Source organism: Galleria mellonella, unplaced genomic scaffold (assembly GCF_026898425.1).
Source record: "Galleria mellonella isolate WM207_F2 unplaced genomic scaffold, CSIRO_AGI_GalMel_v1 utg96, whole genome shotgun sequence".
NCBI lineage: Eukaryota > Metazoa > Arthropoda > Insecta > Lepidoptera > Pyralidae > Galleria > Galleria mellonella.
The window spans coordinates 3,199,749-3,211,872 of NW_026442179.1; positions in this window are offsets into that span (position 1 = coordinate 3,199,749).

The following is a 12,124-nucleotide window of genomic DNA, read 5'->3' on the forward strand; positions in this document are numbered from 1 at the left end:
ATTGTCTCCAAAAAAAGTATCCGAAAATCAGTTCAGAATTGGCGAAGATAAAGATCTTTTAGAAGTCACATAAAAAATAAGTATACCTATAGAAGTTTCTTGTTCTTAATGTCAAACAAGGATATTAGTTCTATCTTGCATATTGTATTTGATTTGTTTATATGAAGAATACTAAGTCATAGCAGAATAAATAATTTTGAGTATTCATACAATAACCACATATCCAAACTACCCTCCCACAAGAATGTGGTTGTGAAACAAAATAAATATAACGGTACATTATTTCTGACACTAAATGCATTTCGTGGGTTATAAAAGGGGCTATGAGCATACTCTTCCTTGTTATGTGAATCATAACTACGTACATAAAAATATTTCTCCGTCATTCTGTTGAAAATGCACCGACTAACGAAATAAAATAGTTGGGGTACGCCTTTTTATTACTTTTCTTTCTCTTATACTTCATAGGGTTCCGTGATTAATGGGCAAGAGGAATGTATTGTTTCGTAAAGTGGAAATATTAGAAGATGAATTTTGTGTAACATTCAGACGATTGACGGCCAGAACGAGATAGGAACCGTAAGGGTAGTTGGAATCCTTTTTGCGTAAGAAAATTTTACCCTTTACGCATATCACAAAGATTTTATAAGGTTAGTAAGCAAACAGAAATTTATTTATTATTTATTTATTTATTCATTCATTTATTCATTCAGCACTTAATACAAACACGGTAGTAAGTATATGCACACCATTTAAAATGTACACAGCATTGACCATATTCAATGTTGTGGTTGTTTATCACATAATTTTGCGTGCGTGCATGCGTGCATGCGTGCGTGCGTGCTTGTGTGTGTATGTACTAAAGACTAGGACAGCTTTAATCATCATAAAATGTATATGCACCAACACGACTTCAAACCCTGTTAATTGGATAGGGATCTTTAGAAATTGATACTAAGAATCCCGTTGTTAGCAATATGCTTAATTAGCTTAACCTCCACCTGGAATCTATCATAGTTAATTCCTGACATGACTTTCATCATGATCGACTAACTGGCCTGTTTTCATTCTCATCTATCACCCTTCATTGGTGCCCCGTCAGCGTATACCGTTAGCACAGACAAAGTTACCATTCCATTTTCACCCTAAAAAACTCTGTCAATTATAATAAGAAACATAAAAATCGATTCAGAATTGGCGATGTAATCGCATTTAAGTCGTCGTAAAGCCGTCGCGTAGTAACAAAAAAAATCAGACCAAATCCGATGGACGATCTCGATGTACAAACCGCGCTGCAGATTCCATTAAGCAACAAGAACAACTAGATTCCGATATTTACTAATCTAGTTTAATTAAAATAGTCTAAAGTTTCCAACACAAAGCAACGTAAAGAGATTATCTGCTGTCGTAATCCTGCCGACGGGTTCAGAACTATTTCATGAGTATTAGCCAAACGTACTGTGCACTTGGATTAATCCAGTTGCTTGCGTGGAAATTTACTTTCGTCGTGGCATCTTTGGATGGAATAGGTGATTATTCACTAGAAGAAACACAGTATACAATGTTATATAGTGTAAAATAATATAGAGGGGTCTGATTATTAACAATATATTTGAAGTAAGGTTTCTATATAATTTGTCATCATCGTCGTCATCTCAATCATTATCTGTCCAATGCTGAACATAAGCCTCCCCCGTAGACTGCCATAAGGAACTTGCATCTACTGACTCCATGCAATGCATTTGAGGTCTTCACTTTATCTAGTGGGGTGATTTTCGTCTTATATTGCATTTACCCATACGGGTTGAACCTTTCTTCTCCATCGGTTGTTGATTCTTCGAGCTATAACCAGCCTATTGCCACTTCAGCTTGCTTATCTTTCGAGCCAGTTTGATTATCGGTGACTTTGATACTTTTGCGGATATCCGCATTTCGGATTTTATATTATATGAAAATGAAGAAATAGATGATGAAAAAAAATTTTATTGACTTTGAGATAAAGTCGAAAGAATTATTGGAAACAACAAACGCAGTAAAAGTCCTATAAATTTAAATTACTTATTTAAAATTTGATAATTAAAGTAAATATAAGCTAATATGTCATTATTATTATAATAAATATGACGTTTTCTCAGAAGGTTTGAATATGTTTTAAACGACGTACTTCTTGCGATATAGTCCTATCGAACTTAGTCACATACAATAGAGTTTCTGTGAAACTTTTTCCATCAAAGATTCACGATGTAAAATAAGTTCCTTGCTGCCGTTTTATCAGAGGGCTATAAAGTTATTCAAAACAAACAAGAAAAAAGGCACCATTACTGATACCGGAGAATTGATATTTACACCATATTATTCCCTTAGTGCATAAACCGATTTATGGGCGGCGGTAGTCACTTACCATCAGGTGAGCCGCATGCTCGTTTGCCCCCTGTGTTGTAAAAAAAAAAACAATTTTTATAAATTATCTGTCGATGTACTAATTAAATTATATTTAAATTTCAGTAGTTTCTTAAAGCTATGAGATTTATTATCAAGCTATTAGGACGCTGCTGTTGAAGACATTACAATTTTTCATAACTCTTGGTAAATATGTCTCAAAAAATTTTTTTCTCAAACTTAAGTACAATTTGTTGCTTTTTAAAATAAAGGTGCGATAAAAGGACAATACGCAGACAAGACAGTTGTCAATCCGCTTTGTTAAGTGTGGTAACTGGCAAAATCCTAAGGTCTATGTTCAGCAGCGAATGGTAGACGGCTCATATGATATTGATGATACTAAAGACAATATTTTCAATATCTATACTATAGGTTTAATATCCTAACTCAAGTTTCTTTTTAATTGAAATAATCTTTATAAAAACATTATGAAAATCGTAAATAAATTCAACTATTAATATCAAAATTCTATCTAATAAAATGTTGATACTGTAATAAATATGAAAATATATCTCTGTAAATGCTGAATCAGAGTCCGCCGTTTAAATATTTAAATAGAGCGTACAAAACTAAGCTTTATTTCCTTCTGTACAGAGGGATAAATCTCTGGCAAGCCGTGGATGGTTCGTTGCACAGATTACTTTCAGATCCCACTTAGTAGATGCAAGACGGATAACACATTCGTTTTTAGTTCTCTCTGTGTACTCAGTTATCTGGATGCTATAAATAGAAATGCGATGTGGCTCTTTGTATCATTCTTAGACTACAACATGATATAGAACTTAACGAGCGCTTTACATTTGTACTCAGTAATGCTATATTTGAATTTCTTTTTTAGTGTATTACTAATGTTTTCTTTAAGCTTAAGTAAAGTCTTACTAAACTGTTTGTAAAAAGAGTGAAATTATAAAAACTATTGTAGGAGAGAATATTAGAACACTTGATACGACATGACGAGCATATAAACTTTATAATAGAAGGTGGATGGAAAGTAAGAGGGGAAGGGAGAGATAAAGATATAGTTATATAAGGCAGATCAAGGAAGAAGTTGGTGTCATGTCGTATCAAGAGCTGAAGAGGCTCGTTGAAAATTGTAGTGAGTAGTAAGAGCTCGAGAGCGAACAAGAGAACGAGAGAGAGAAAAAGAGAGCATCTCTTAAATAGGAAATTAAAATGAACTAGTTTTTTGCTCCTTACTTCGAACGCGTAGATTTTACAAGAAAGAAAATCAATGAAATATCTCGCTTCTAGATGACGTATCGAGATGAATAAGTACACCAGATTTTGAGTTGGATCTCCTGGAACACGATTTTAAAACCACGTTAAATTTGATGTCGTAATTTTTGCGGGATACTAGAATAAATTTTTAAAAATTATTATTTTTATATCTATTGGTCTTATCTTTTATTTGCGTATGGGATCAGCTAGGCCATTACATGACGAGCCATTGAGATTTTTAGTGCTTCGCCCTGCCATCTATTTTCTTTAATAAGATCTCTTATGTTAATTTTTCGTAAATTTATATCAATCATGTACAGACATGGTCTATTTACAATTATATTTCTAAGATAATTATTTTTTAGACATGTCTTTAGTAATGATTACGTTCGAATTTGAGTTTCGGAGTAAATGTTATGACAATGCCACATTTCAATTGATACAAGCTATTTGATATTTGTTTTTATTTGAACTTTTTTTTATTTGGAGTTGTATGCAAGTTTAGAATAGTTAATGAGCTTAAATATTATGGTCATATTATTGTCACTATAAAATAAAGTCAATTCTTTTTTGTCATTGTTTCGGTGTTTTTGTAAATTTTTTGTATGTCTTTTAGTAACATAACTAATTTGTATATATGTATGTATAACGTAGTGAATCGTGGCTTTCATTTCTGGAATCAGTATTTTTTCTCTTAGAAAAATGTTATTTTACTTGCATTCCTTTTATAATTACATACTTGAAAATTATTAACTACATTTTATTAGAACCGGTATTGGTAAAGCAGTATTTCAATTGGTAAGAACTTTAGCTCAGTATAACGTAAAAAATTCATATATCGCTCTCTACGAATTTTTTTTTAATCAGAAAGTAAATATTGCCATATGATTTTCATGTTCCAATAATACTTTCAAAATAGTGTGTTACGTATTCTATAGTAAGACGTTTATTGATTATTACAGATTATTATTACATGAGTAATATTTTTTCTTTCTCTATAAAACGTTTTGATTATATTTGATGTGGCATTTATAAAGCAACTTTAGAATTCACTCCGAACTACATAAGCTTCATTGCTCATTCTGTCAATGACATTCCACTATATAATTATCCCGGCTTACATGTCACTGAACTCAAAGTTTATTACAGGTTTATTTCGATATTCGTGTATCAAATTCTTTTAAAGTCTTTTTTATTTTTATTCATATTATTATTGTATTACAAGAAACTTGGACAAGAAGTGACTTAAACTCAGTAAGTAAGATATTGGATAGGTTGAGATGAAAATCGAAGTAAGCATTTATTGATGTATTTGGCAATATTGAATTTTATTGACTTTAGTAATATTTGTAGTAGTTTTGAATAAATTTCATAGCAGAATCCTTAGCTTTTCAATTATTTACTGTTAACAGGAATTAAGTTTACGAAAAGACATTTACAGCTTCTCATAGTAACTTGACAGATAGATACACCTTATTGGTCGAAAGGCACAATTTTTTTAATTACTCTCATCCCGCATTTTCTTAGTAATAATTTTAATATAATGTGCTTATAGTTATTTTAAGTGATCTATAAAAGTACAGCCTTAAACACTGCAGAAGAAAACTGTTTAAACATGTATAACTGAAATTCCATTTATAATGAAACATTTCTCTAAGAAAGGATTTCCTGCACACGATTGAGAGAGTAACTCTATAGAGAAGCCAAAATAATCAGCTATGTAAAACGTTATCTCATAATTTTTCCTTTCTATATTTATACACGCATTCATAACAAATTCAGAGCATCGAAGATCAATACATTAAAAAATTTATAACTCAGACCATCGCGAAGTAGGTCGGAGTAAGCAAATCGATGGAAATAACCAAATCCCATAGAATATTAGCTGGGACGTGTTTTGAATCGGAATAAGAGTACTCAATGAAGTTATATCATGGAGAATAATATGTTTTTTTTTGATAAAATGGTCTTCAAATCATCTACCAAGGGAAGAAGAGAAATAAGTTTTTTTTTTTTTATTTCGAAATGTTTAATAACGTTATGATTGATTGTATTAATGATCTAAATTCCTAGTAATCGTATTTTTTGTATTAAAAGTCACTCATAATAATCGGTCTTTACAAGAGTGAGATAGACAACATTTTTAAAGAAAATGAAGGAATGGTCTCAAATTAATTACGCATATTTTAGCAGGACATATTGCAGAGGTCCTCTTCACTCTCTGGGGAGGGCGCAAGTGGGGGTTTCGGGTGAAACCCATTTGCTACGGCTTCTTTTCCGGAGGCTACCACCCCTGTGTCTCTAGAATTAGTTGGAGATTGCTTTATGGGGGGCAAGAGGTTGACATGAAAAGGCTAATGCAAGAGGTCAGATGGCGCTGCTGTTACAATAACAATATCGTCCGCGTCAATTGAAGTATAAAGAGTAAATAATTGTTTTTATAACTACCGAAGTTACATTTGATAACTTTTTTTTTAACAAACATTAACTATTAAATAAAAATAGCAATAATATTATTTAATTTAGGATTTTAAAAGTGTCAAAATGAATATGGGGCCGGCATGGAACTAAACTACATCCTTAGCAATTAGAGTGATCAAAATTTATGTAGAATTGTCGAAGATACCTTACCAGAGGGAGACTTTGTACAAAAGTCGATTGCTTGGGTACCTTTGCCCCATTCGTGTTTCTACCGTGAAGCAGTTGTGTTTGCATGGCTGTGTTTCGATTTGAAGGATGGGATATGGTGTAAATTTACAAAGTACAGAGGAATAACATCTGGGTCCTCAGGAATGGCAACGCATTGGGGTATCATGGGTGAAATAGTATACTCTGTTATGTCCATGGTACTGCTCATGTCTATAGGCGACGGTTACCACTTTCCATCAGGTAGGCCGTCAGCTTGTTTGTCTTTCTAAGTTGTATAATCATAATAATAAATAATAACCTAAAATTAATAGAATTTACAAGTCTTTCCCTGAAATTGCAATATATATATTATAATTAATAAGATGATTAATCAGTTAGTGCTACTTTAAAAAAGCATCATATTCTAAAATTGTCTTCTTTACCTACTATTCTTAATCACTATATTAATGTCTGACAAAACAAATAAAAACCAGATATAAATAAAATTTGCATTGCAATAGGAATGAATCACAGATTGTACGGAAATTTATTGAAATCGTAAATGGAAATAACTTGGATGTTTCAAGAGACTAATAAATACGGATAAGTTGTCAAAGTAAAGATATTTAAAGTACATTGTCTCATTGAAATACCAATAAAAGCAGTAACGTAGTGATTCCAATCCAATGCAATATTCATTTAAATGTTTCTTAGTTTGCAACCTTATAATTAGAAAACCGAAAACTGTTAGAAAAATCTGATCAGATCCGGCAAAGTCATACTACAACCTGAACGTAAGCAGGAGGAAGGTCTCCTAAAACTATATTGTGCGTGACCATTTTGGTTCCAGACTATGAAGAAGAAGTCTCTGCTGATGGGAAGCAGCGCGATGGCAAAAAGGTGTTATAGTGATCATATCGAAGAGATCTTTAGAACATAATTCGTTACGCAGGCGGTAGAAGATTTTTTTTTTTTTTTTATACAACACAGGGGGCAAACGAGCATGCGGCTCACCTGATGGTAAGTGACTACCGCCGCCCATGATCACCCACAACACCAGCGGCATTGCAGGTGTGCTGCCGGCCTTTTAAAAAGGAATATACTCTTTTCTTGAAGGTTATGTTGTCGTATCGGTTCGGAAATACTGCTGCTGGAAGTTGATTCCAAAGAATGGTAGAAGATGTAAAGAGAAACAAAGTCTCGCCTTAAACTAAGGGGTTCCATACCAACATTCAGCCCAGGATCATCGATAATTCTCATAGTATGCCTTTGGACTGAGTCAAAAGAACTGATATCCAAGAGCCTGCTAGTGAGAGCAGTACTCCGTATAGGGTCGGACTTGTGGCTTATGTAATAGCAGTCACTATCCCGGGATGAAAATATTACCGTTGTATTCCCGGCATAAAATAGGCCACCCCTTCCTTTCTCGTAGATGTCGTAAGAGTCGACTAAGGTAAGGCGAGAAATAGGTAGCAGCGTCCCTCTTAAAACATTTCTAAAAGCCTAACTACGGTTGCCAACCTGCTAAGCGTGGCAACTACTGGCAAAACTCCCCTTATGGGGAAGGCTCATATTCGACAGTGGACAATTAACAGCTGAAATAATAATAATAGTCCTGTGATGAAATACTGCTTCACGCTATTCGGAACTCCGAGCTTTTTGAACGCCAGGTTGGCCTTATCTTCTAGGTAACTGCGGAATTTGACTAAGCTGAAAATGTCGATACGAAAGATTCCAATATTATTGGCGATAGTAACAAACGTGTTCTGGACTTTCGGACCTATATCAAATGGGATTTTCTTAGCAATGAACTCAGAAGCTTGTGTCTTAGTAGGGTTGAATTGTATTAAATGTACCCCATTCTGAGTCATTGGAAAGAGTACTCTCGATTTTAGACACAAGCTGTTGACGGTTTGTCCTTAACGGGACAAGGGATATCGCACCGGCTTGTACTATGCGTCCTAGTGCTATCGTCTGCTTTACGTTACGTGCTCTATCAAGAAAGGTGAAGCAAGAAGTAAGTGACAATCATTTTCAAATTTTCCTAACATGAATTAGAAATTTCAAAAGTATCCCGGCTCACAGTCAAACATTATGTTACAAAATTACGGTGCTTTGTTTGAGAAAGAGAATTTCTATGAGAAAGAGATAGTGTGAGAGTAAAAAAGAGTTTCTACGATGAAACAAATTAAAATGGATAGCTTTGTTGTGTTATAATATTATTATTTTTTTTTGTAATATTTTCACATTTCGCATTACGTATAATATAATATGTGTGGCGCAGTTAAATGAAATTAATACCGTACTACATTTTTTTACCTGTACGAGTATATATACTATCAGGTGTATATATAGACGTATCTTAAAAAAATCAGAGTTTTCAGAGATTCGGATGGTTTATGGACTATTTTGCACTTTATTATTTTTATACATAAAAGTTGTTTTTCATTCATAATGTTATTTAGAGCTATTATAGCGTACCAGCGGTCTGGTACATAAATTTACTCCAATATAAAATAATTTATGTTGAGTGGGTGCTACATCGGGAATAAATATTTTATAATTTTTTATTAATTTCTCTGCTTTCTTTTTTTATATAAATCGAAGCTATTGTAGCTAATAAATATGCAAATTAATCAAAGATGTTTATTCGTAATGACATTTAGGGCTTTTGTAGAATATTAGCGCTGTGGTATACGAATTTGTTCTAATACAGAATAGTTTATGTTAAGTGAGTGCTACATTGGCCAGCAATTACATAGACTGGATTTACCATCAGATGGGCTATATGCTTGTTTGCCACCTTCGTAGTAAAAAAAAAAATTAAATGTTAATGTAAAACGAAAACTCTTATATTAATTTTATTTAATTTATTCCTCTTTATATAAATCGAAACCCTTATAATTGAATTAAAGACACCGCGTCATATTTTTTTGTGAAAATGTATCTAACGCTACAACATTAAAGCGAGCGCACGGCAAATTGACTGCGTTCGATGAACTCATTTGCATTCGGGACGCGGCTTGTTTTCGAAGCGATGGCTATCCGAAGGACAAAACATTGGTTTCAATTTTGCATTTAATATTATCCCGGAGCGATCGATACTGTTTAGTTGTAGTATACTCGGTGGGCGATATTGGGTCTTATTAGCATATAGCCCTCGATTTTTAATGCGTCTGCGGCTTACTTGTAGCACGTTTTATGACGCCCTCCACATAATTTTTTGACAAAATGTTTTAAGGAAAAACGAAGTTTTGTAATAAAATTAAAATAATTACATTGCAGCACCAGGTGTGGTTGTCGGAGGAATTATGTTCATATTTTCAAGTTGTTTCAAAAAAGTGGAGGTTAGTAAAATTGTGTGCGTTTTGTCATATATTACTTGATTTTAAACTATTTTTTTTTTAATTCTTTTAGGAGTGAATAAAGTCCTTTGTGTTGGGATCAAATTCCAGATATTTTTTGTAAAATAAAATCACAATTATGATAATTTGCTTCTAATCTGTCTAATCTAAATGACTACTGTATTTATTTTGCAACCCGTTATTAACATATTATTTGCTATGTTAGGAACATTACAGTTTAATTTGGTATAATTAATCCTTACACGCTAAAACCCAAATGATCGCATATAAACTTCCTCCCGGGAATGTTCAAGCTATGGAATGAGCTTTTTTTTATACAACTTAGAATGGCAAACAAGCTGACGGCCCACCTGATGGAAAGTGGTAACCGTCGTCTATAGACATGAGCAGTACCATGGACATAACAGAGTATACTGTTTCGCCCATGATGTTTGTACCCCCCATGCGTTGCCATTCCTGAGAACTCAGATGTTATTCCTCTGTACCCAGTAAATTCACGCCATATCCCACCACCCTTCAAACCGAAACACAGTCATGCAAACACAACCGCTTCACGGTTTCCAACCTTTCTTCTCTAGAAACTACAGTACGCTTCTTCAAAAAAGACGTATTAAATTTTCTTCAAACTCAGCAGCAGTCACACGCACGTGACACCTCTAGTGTTGCAAACGAGTTCATTTCATGTTTATTTGAGAAAAAAAATTATTGGCAAAAAAGTTAATGATTTTTATTTTGTCCTATATAATTAATTAGTAGAATAGAAATGTTGAAAGCATCGGAAAATATCAAATAAAATCGAATCCAATAAAAGAAAAATGTTTTATCGACACTGCACCGTACTGTTATTTAATTAGCTGCATTCAAGCTTTCAACGCGATTGGATGCAAGTGAAAATGGGTGGCCTACATTGCTAGGATGACAACTTTGTTTATTTTCATTCAGAAGTATAACAGCTAATGGTGTTCTTGGGCGTCACAGTATATTCGGTGATGACTAAATACGAGTAGATAGGAAAATTTTATGATATTGTATTGTAAAATCTTCATTGTATATAATTTATACGAAATACATTAAAAGATTTAATATACAATGGCGGACTTATCCCATAAAGGGATCTCTATCAATCAACCTTTGAGAAGCTGAAAGAAAACTGTAGAATGTACAAGGATAATAACCGTACAGCTAAAGATAAACTAAATAAACCTAGTAAAAAATTGTATGAATACATATGTAAATAAAAAAAATATATATATTTTACTTTTTTCAATGCAATATGTTTAAACCTAAAATAAGAATATCTTTCTGCTATTTTTTTTATATTAATTTGAAAAATTTTAAACAAGCTTTAATTTCAGATAATACATACGTAATTCATAATTAATTAATAATCAAAGATAACCTAACCAACTAAATGTAAATATATTTGTATGTGTGAAACATATACATAAACGTGTGTATATATATACGTGTCTATATATAAACATGTGTTTATATACAAATATATTTACATTTGGAAAACGTACCTTTATCGGCAGTCGGGTACATTAACGCTATTAAGTCATTAATAACTCTAACTTTGACTACTATGATACTAATTTGAAAAATAACTGTTTACCGCCACGTTGGAACACGAACCCAGAATAATGGCCGCAAACATCCATTATGGTAAAAGGAGCGGTGTTAGAAATAGTGACTCTTGTGTTGCCGTTTCGCCTCATTTTTCTTGGCTGCCAACACAGATATATAGTGTGGACCAGTCCAACTGAAAACGACCAATAAAAAGACAGGGCAAAATCAAAATGATTAGAAATAAAGAAAGTTTCTTTCTGTGTGTGATAAAGTGTGGGTACTGGGCTTCAAAATTAATTCAAACAAAAAATAATAACATTAACTAAGCACTATTGAAGTAATGAAATACGTGAGATAAATATATATAAAAAAAAGCATGATACAGTTATTGGCATCCTTTTAAGAGAAAATTCTATAATAAAAAAATGGAAATTGTTTCTTTAAAATATTGTTTGTAAGATGACAAAATATTTTCAGTCTCCCATCCAGCTTTTAAACTTAATTATTTTAGCGTCCATAGAATGACATTTATTTATAAAAAAAAAAATGTTGCACTAGTTAAGTGAAAGAATGCTAAATATTTTGGCACGCCGAGGAAGATACGGATTCAAGTCCTGCTTAAAATATGATTTTAATAATATTTATAAATATTTACAGTGCACACGGCAATTAAACATCTATATGATCCCTTAAATCTATGCCAATATGCAGAAAATAATTCTGAGATTACAGTGCGATTTTAGAAGAGTTTTCTACTAAAAACACCAGTCTGTGGAATAGAGTCTCTTTCCCTAGAGACTACAGTATACAGTCAATCCGACACATGACACTCTTAAGTATTGCAGGCGACCATAGATTACGGAAACCTTTTACCATCAGATAGGCCGTATTCGCTGCATGCTTGT